Here is an 8,428-nt window from a genome sequence, read left to right as displayed (position 1 = left end):
TTCCAGTGGGTGTATAGGTATATATAAATCATATCTAGGAGAACAAAATAAATCGTTGCAATGAATAGAACTTTGTACAGAAGTCTTTTAAATTAATAGCAAAGAATCAAGATATGTAAATTTCTCGTTCTCGTAATAAATTAACAACTCAAAATTAGTTTGATATAGTTTTTGCCATAAACAATTTGAATGTGGGGAAGGTCTGGGCGCAAATTTGAGAATTTATTGATTCGTGGAAAGCATACGTGTCTTTAAATGTTTCTTTGTAGTAGATAAGTAAACATTCTATATAACGTTCTCTGAATGCGTATATATATATAGATATATATATATATATAGATATATATATTTTATATATATATATATATATACCTATATATATATATATATATATATATATATATATATAATATATGATATGTATATATATATTATGTATATTTTATTTTATGTATACATATATAGGTATGTATACATAAAACATATATATGTATATATATATATATATATATATATATATATATATATATATATATATATATATATATATATAAATCTTCAAACAAGTTGAATGTGCCCAATTTATTTCTAATTCGCTTCTAGATTTTTTTTTATTCCGCTCACAACTGCTGTCACATGCACGAAAATGTGGTACTAAGGTGTTTCAGATTAAGCTGGCCTTATGCCAGCACGGGCTCTTGCTCATAGAGCAACCCGTAAGTGGTACTAAGAATAAATCGTTAACGCCCGGACCAACTGGATACTTTCGGTATAGGAACCCTGTCGCTGGCACCAAATGTCGCGATTTTTTGCAGTTATATGCTGTCGCAGTCGGTTCGAGGATATTCTAATGAAATATTTCTTGCGCATTTCAATAGCTGATACATCATTAAGAAGATTGGTTTAAACCAGCGGTTCTTAACCTTTTTCAGTGCCCGTACCCATTGATATCACAGAAAAGTTTCTTGAACCCCCATCTAGTCTAAATACAATACAAACATATGAAAATATGCAGTTAATATACGGTACCATTACACTGGCTATCATGTCTCGTACCCCCAGGATCAAAGTTTCGTATCCGTTAGGGGTACATGTACCCCCAGATTTAGAACTACTGGTTTAGATCAAGGCCCTATGCAATATATACACACACACACACATATATATATACATATATATATATATATATATATATATATATATATATATATATATAATATTTGAAATTCAAGGTTTTTGATGATGATTTAATTTTTTCCCCCGGTTTTCTTTACATTACATCATTAATACTGGTCACATTGAAGAACTGGGTTAGGCTCTTTAATTCTCTTCCGCTTTGCAGCAAATGAATCCTGAACAGACAGTATCACTGACGCGCATAAAGTGAGGGGGTCTCATGAAAAATTGATGTGAAAAGTTGGAAGCCTTGGTGCCTGGTGATGATGAGACCATTTTACCCGTCATTACCGAGGCGAAGCTGGCTTGGGCAACACACTCCCCGTTTCCCTCAAGAGGTGAATTGACTTTCTCTTCGACGTCCGTATTCAGGGTAGGTTAAATATTCTTTCTTCTTATAATTTTTGGGCAGCATTCAAGACGTAACAGTTTCATCTATACACCAGGCACCTCCCGATAAGAGACTACTAGATTCGGCGATGTTGAATAATTGTGACAATGAAAAGGTTTCCGTACGTATTTCTTCATTATCGTAGAAGAATTAGTGTTTCCTTTTTTTAAGATGAACATGAAAAATATAACGGAAAGATAATAAGGAAGTGATTTCATGAATTTTTTTTTATTATTATTATATTATATTAAGAGAATCTTATCAAACTGAAACAGTGAGTGAAATAAGAATTCTTCATTATATATATATATCATATATATATATATATATATATATATATATATATATTATATATCATATATATATATATATATATACTATATATATATATATATATATATATCATATATCTGGTTACTACACTTACCATTCATTTATTGTTACCTCACAACAGCCAGACACCTGAACCCTCATCACAGGTATTAAACGACTGAATACTCTAAAGGCAACAGTGATCCCTTAACAACTTACCAGTATTGCAGAAAATCAGACTAAGTTCATCAAAACAGGTGTGAGGTAATCTTGCAAGTAATTAAATTAATCAAAGGGCATCACTCCATCAACAACTTTAAAAGTCTAAGTATTTCCCTGATTTCAGAAGTCTAAGTACTTCCATGGTTCTAAGTCACTTCAAGTAAATTGAAGGAAAGCAGATCAATTATCACTCTATGTTTCTACCTATCATCAATATAATCAAATGCAAATATACTGGTTAGAAATGAAATACTTATAAAAATTTTAAATACAAAAATTTATTATTAAACTCAAAATTTATAAGTGAAATTCACAATATCGGGGAAAATTACTGTTACTTGAAAACAAAGTAAAGTTTAATTAATTCTTGAATCAAATTAAGTAAAATTAGATCAAAATTAATCTATCACAAAATTCAAGAAAATTAATTCAATCAAAATTCAAAAGTGTTAGGCAAAAATTGAAAATTTGAAATTAATTCACAAGTGCTAAACAATAATAAAACTTGAAAAGAATTTTAAGCAAATGCAAATTAATTCACAAGTGTTAAATTTAATTAAATGTGCAATGATTAAGCAATGAAAATAACTAAGTCAATTAAATTGTGAATGCAAATGAAAATACAGAAAAATGTGGACAGTATCAAAATAAAAAGGCACACTTCAACAAGAAAATGAAAAAATGCACAAAATGAAACAAACACAAAACACACAAATTTGCAATGTGTAAAAGTGTAAATCTTTTCACTCAAAACATTGTAACCATTAGTTTTTACCAAACCTTCGTAACCATCTGTTATTAGTTATTAGTTAACCACTGTTCCTATCAGTTATTAGTTAACCACTGTTCCTATCCGTTTTTAGTTAACCACTGTTCCTATCCGTTATTAGTTGCAACTAATAAAAATATAACACACTTTACCTTTTTGGTATACCAACTTCTTTCTTTGCTGCAGTCTTGTTTTACACTTTCACAAAAACCAGGCTCCGTTACAACAACGTTTGTTCAGATTCCACAAAAAACACTATTCAACACTAAATAAACTCTAAGAAATATCAAATATGAAATTCTCAAGTTACGAGTGACCAATTTACGTTGCGTTAATATAATCTCGAGGATGTCGAGAGAGAGAGAGAGAGAGAGAGAGAGAGAGAGAGAGAGAGAGAGAGAGAGAGATATGTTAACGCCTCGAGAATCTAAGATCTAATGAAACTCTCTTCCTTACGGAAGCTGGACAGGGGATATGACAAAAACGTTTTTGGCAAAAATACTTCCAGAAGCTTCGAAATCTTACGCAACTTTTATACAAAATGTGTAATCTGCATGTGGCACTCGGCAAAGACATACGCGTACAAGGCCAGTCTGCAATAATGTTCGTACCCGATCGAGACGAAGCAGAAGCCCTTATCTTAATTGATGACAGATTCCCATAACACATTGAAGATTCGAGCTCGCTTATCAAACGTGTTGACAGATTAGGAAAGCAAATGGAGATCTCGCAGTTCCTCTAATCTCAGAGTGCTGACATAATAGGGAAACAATCGTAGTTTCGAATGGACAAAGAAAATCTCTCTCTTTCTACATTACTACGTTATATATATATATTCTTTTACAATATGTTATGCAAAATCTGAACACACATTTAAAACATCCTATCTCTAAGCTATCTAGGAATCATTGGAAAAAATTGGGCACCCAATTCTACATAACATTTTATACAGTCACAGAGGAGATATATGCCTTTTGAAATTAGCAAAATATAATATATATATATATATATATATATATATATATATATATATATATATTATATATATATATATATATATATATTGTGACTAAGTGCCAAGTATCTGGTTACTACATTTACCATTCATTAATTGTTACCTCACAACAGCCAGACACCTGAACCCCCATCACAGGTACTAAACGACTGAATACTCTAAAGGCAACAGTGATCCCTTAACACCTTACCAGTATTGCAGAAAATCAGACTAAGTTCATCAAAACAGGTGTGAGGTAATCTTGTAAGCAATTAAATTAATCAAAGGACATCACTCCATCAACAACTTTAAAAGTCTAAGTATTTCCCTGATTTCAGAAGTCTAGGTACTTCCCTGGTTCTAAGTCACTTCAAGTAAATTGAAGGAAAACAGATCAATTACCACTCTATGTTTCTACCTAACATAAATATAATCAATATACTGGTTTAAATGAAACACTAATAAAAAAAAAAAAAAAAAATTTTTAATAAAAAAACTTTAAAAAAAATTTATTATCAAACTCCAACAATTTTATGAAAGTGAAATTCACAATATCAGGGAAAATTACTGTTACTTGAAAACAAAGTAAAGTTTAATTAATTCTTGAATTAAATTAAGTAAAATTAAATCAAAATTAATTTATCACAAAATTCAAGAAAATTAATCCAATCAAAATTCAAAAGTGTTAGGCAATAATTGAAATTTGGAAATTAATTCACAAGTGCTAAACAACAATAAAACTTGAAAAGAACTTTAAGTAAATGCAAAGTAATTCACAAGTGTTAAATTCAATTAAATGTGCAACGATTAAGTAATGAAAATAACTAAGTTAATTAAATTGTAAATGCAAATGAAAACACAGAAAATTGTGGAAAATACCAAAATTGCAAAAAACACTAATCACACAGAACATAAAATAAAAACACAAACTTCAATAAGAAAATGGATAAATGCACCAAAAATAAACACTTCAATACGAAAATGGATAAATGCACTTCAAATGAAACAAACACAAAACACAAAAAATTTGCAATGTGTAAAAATGTAAATTGTTTCTCAGCCAATGTAAATATTACTTTAAATTTTTACCAGACCACTGTATCTATTAGTTATTAGTTCTCTAAATCATCGTAACCATTAGTTATTAGTTGCATCTAATAAAACTATAACACAATTTACCTTCTTGGTATACAATATTCACAAAACCAGGCGCCGTTACACACACAATGTTTGTTCAGATTCCACAAAAAGCACTAAGTAACACTAAATAACTAAGAAATATCAAATCTGAAATCTGCAAGTTTCGAGTGACCAATTTACGTTACGTTAATATCAATTATGGCGAGGCAAAGAGAGAGAGAGAGAGAGAGAGGGAGATGTCTGAACGCAATGCGGTTCTAAGATGCAATGAAAAACTCTTCCTTACGAAAGCTGGACAGTGGATCTGGCACAAAACGTTTTGGGCAATGAGAAAGATGATGCAATTCTTTCTAGAAGCTTCTAAAAGTGACGTAACTTTACAGAAAAACGCTTGAAATCTACGCGTGGCATTCGGCAAAGATGAACGTGTACGAAATCAGTCTGCTCAACAAAGACATGACTCGATTGAAACAGACTCGAGAAAAAGTCACTATCAGACGTGATGACAGAATTCCCAAAACACAACGGAGACCTCGAGGTCTCTTATCGCAAGGCGTTGACATAATAGGAAAACAATCCTAGTTTCGAATGGACAAAGTTAATCTCTCTCTCTCTTTTCATACTACACTATATATTCTTTTTATATTATGTTATGCAGAATCTGAACACACATTTTAAACATCCAACACCTCTAAGGCTAGCTAAGGAATCTGAAAAATGTTACAAAATTCTATATATAACATTTATACAGTCTAAGAGGGGATATATGCATTTTGAAAGTAGCAATATATTAATATATTTATATATATATAATATATACAAATATATATTATATATATATATATCATATATATATATATATATATATATATATACTATATATAACATATATATATTATATATATATATATATCTATAATAAAATTATATAATCCATATATATATAGATGGAGATATATATATATATATATATATATATATATATATCATATATATATTATATATATTTATCCATCGAGTATATGTATGTATATATATATATACATATATATATATATATATATATATATATATATATATATATAAGGATATACATATATATATACTATATAATATCTATATATATATATAGAGATAGATATATAAAATATATATATGAACTGATCTGCATAGAAAATTCATGTGTGAGACGTAACGGAAAGTCTGCTAGATGTGTCGTGCGTATATGTGATCAGAGAGTGACGATCAGATATATATCGCTGATTCATCGAATGCCCATATGATCGTTGGTGGCGTGGCGTGGGTGATTCAAATGAGTGCCATACATCGAAGGGCCTCATTGGTTCCTTTCAATTATAAGAGGCCAATCAGCTTAGACCTGTGACCCAAACAAGTTCAGTTTGAAAAGTTAAGAGTCATTAGGAAATTAGTGGTTGACGGGTCAGGGCGCGTCTCAAAGACAATGGTCGGCGCGTGTCGCCTCAGAGTACCTTCCGACTATGTAATAATCATATAATTAGTAGCGTAATATTAGCAACAGGGCCCTGTGTAACTATTAAGGAAAATACACATGTTTTAATTTTATCTTACGCGTTTCATTGTACTGGTAGAACCCTTGTATGATCGAAAATCAGGTCATATACATATATACATATATATATATATATATATATATATATATATATATATCTATATATATATATCTATATATATATATATATATCTATATATATATATATCTATATATATATCTATATATATATATATATATATATATATATAGATATATATAGATATATATATATAATATATATATATATATATATATATATATATATATATATCTATCCAATTAATAATTAAAATAATTATAAATATATTATATATATATCAAGCTACAATATCCTTTAATATCTAATTCGCTCTACCTCGGAATTAATATATTTTCATATATGCTTAACCGAGGGGAAATTTTTTCTCGATAATAGACTTGACTGGACCGGGGCGCGAACCCACGTTCCTGGATTTGAAAGGCTCCGTGGGTCCCCTTCTGTTAAGCATATATGAAAATATATTAATTCCGAGGTAGAGCGAATTAGATATTAAAGGACATTATAGCTCAATATACGTATATGAATCACGGAAATGTGATATGACTTATATATATATATATATATATATATATATATATATATATATATATATATATATATATACATATATATATCTAAACCTTCCGTCCCATTGCACTCCGGAATTCTGACTTTGATTTACATATAGATTTCTGGCATTATGCCAAGCACTGGGGCTACCAAGACCATTCAGCGCTGAAACGGATGTTAACGATAAAAATTTTGAAAGGTGTAAGAGGAGGAAAACCTCAAAGCAGTTGCACTATGAAACAATTGTTAGGAGAGGGTGGACAGTAAGATGGAAGAAAGAGAACAGGAACGGAGGCACAGTAAAATGAATGAAAGTATTTGCAACTAGGGGCCGAAGGGACGATGCAAAGACCTTTAAGTAATGCCTACATTGCACGGAATCAGGTGGACTGACGGCATTACATCCCTACGGAGTCCAGAATTCTGACGACCGTCAGCATGCGAGCCTTTGTTTACCTAGTTCGATGCATTTGAGTGTGATTTCTGACCTCTCAGTGCTGTTTTGCTCGAGTTCCATGGCTCCAGGCAAACGATTGGAAAGATATAGGGTTTCGGCTATCGTGATCTTTAACAAAGAGGGGCTAAGATCTGGGCTCATAGCCGGAAAGCTTAAATTAAAGCAAAGAGTAGTTCAGAGGTGGTTGTCGAGATGACCTGAAAAAGGGGAATCATTATTCCTATGCCTTTTCTAGGTATGGGCGTCCCAGGAACATTTCTGATAGTTTATCGCAAAATAAAGATCAGAAATTTAATTAGTTAATTAGAATTAAATCTCTGTATATGACTGACAACGCGGTGAAAACCCCCGTAGTGTTTATTTCTTTATCTGCTTCATTTGTTGGAAATATTTTTGTCTTACTCTGCGTGAGTGCAGGCTCCAAATGATTTTGCCAATATATTTTTCACCGCCTACAGTAGCAATATATATATATATATATATATATATATATATATATATATATATATATATATATAATACATATATATATATATATATATATATATATATATATATATATATATATTGTGATGGCGTGTTACCACCACACGATACACTTATCCAATTATAGGTTACACCTGTATTCACTAAACAGGATACGAAATTCACAAGGTGTGAAATCGTACCACAACCTTAAATCACAGTGTGCAAAATCAATTTAGCGAGGAAAATAAACACTTGAGAAAAATAACTTAAACTTAATACATAACTCTTAGGCAGAAATCACACCTGAACCTCTATAATACAAAAATATATGAATAAC

This window comes from Macrobrachium nipponense, chromosome 12 (assembly GCF_015104395.2).
Source record: "Macrobrachium nipponense isolate FS-2020 chromosome 12, ASM1510439v2, whole genome shotgun sequence".
NCBI lineage: Eukaryota > Metazoa > Arthropoda > Malacostraca > Decapoda > Palaemonidae > Macrobrachium > Macrobrachium nipponense.
The sequence above is the reverse complement of the archived record's forward strand: the minus strand, read 5'-3'. Positions refer to the sequence as shown.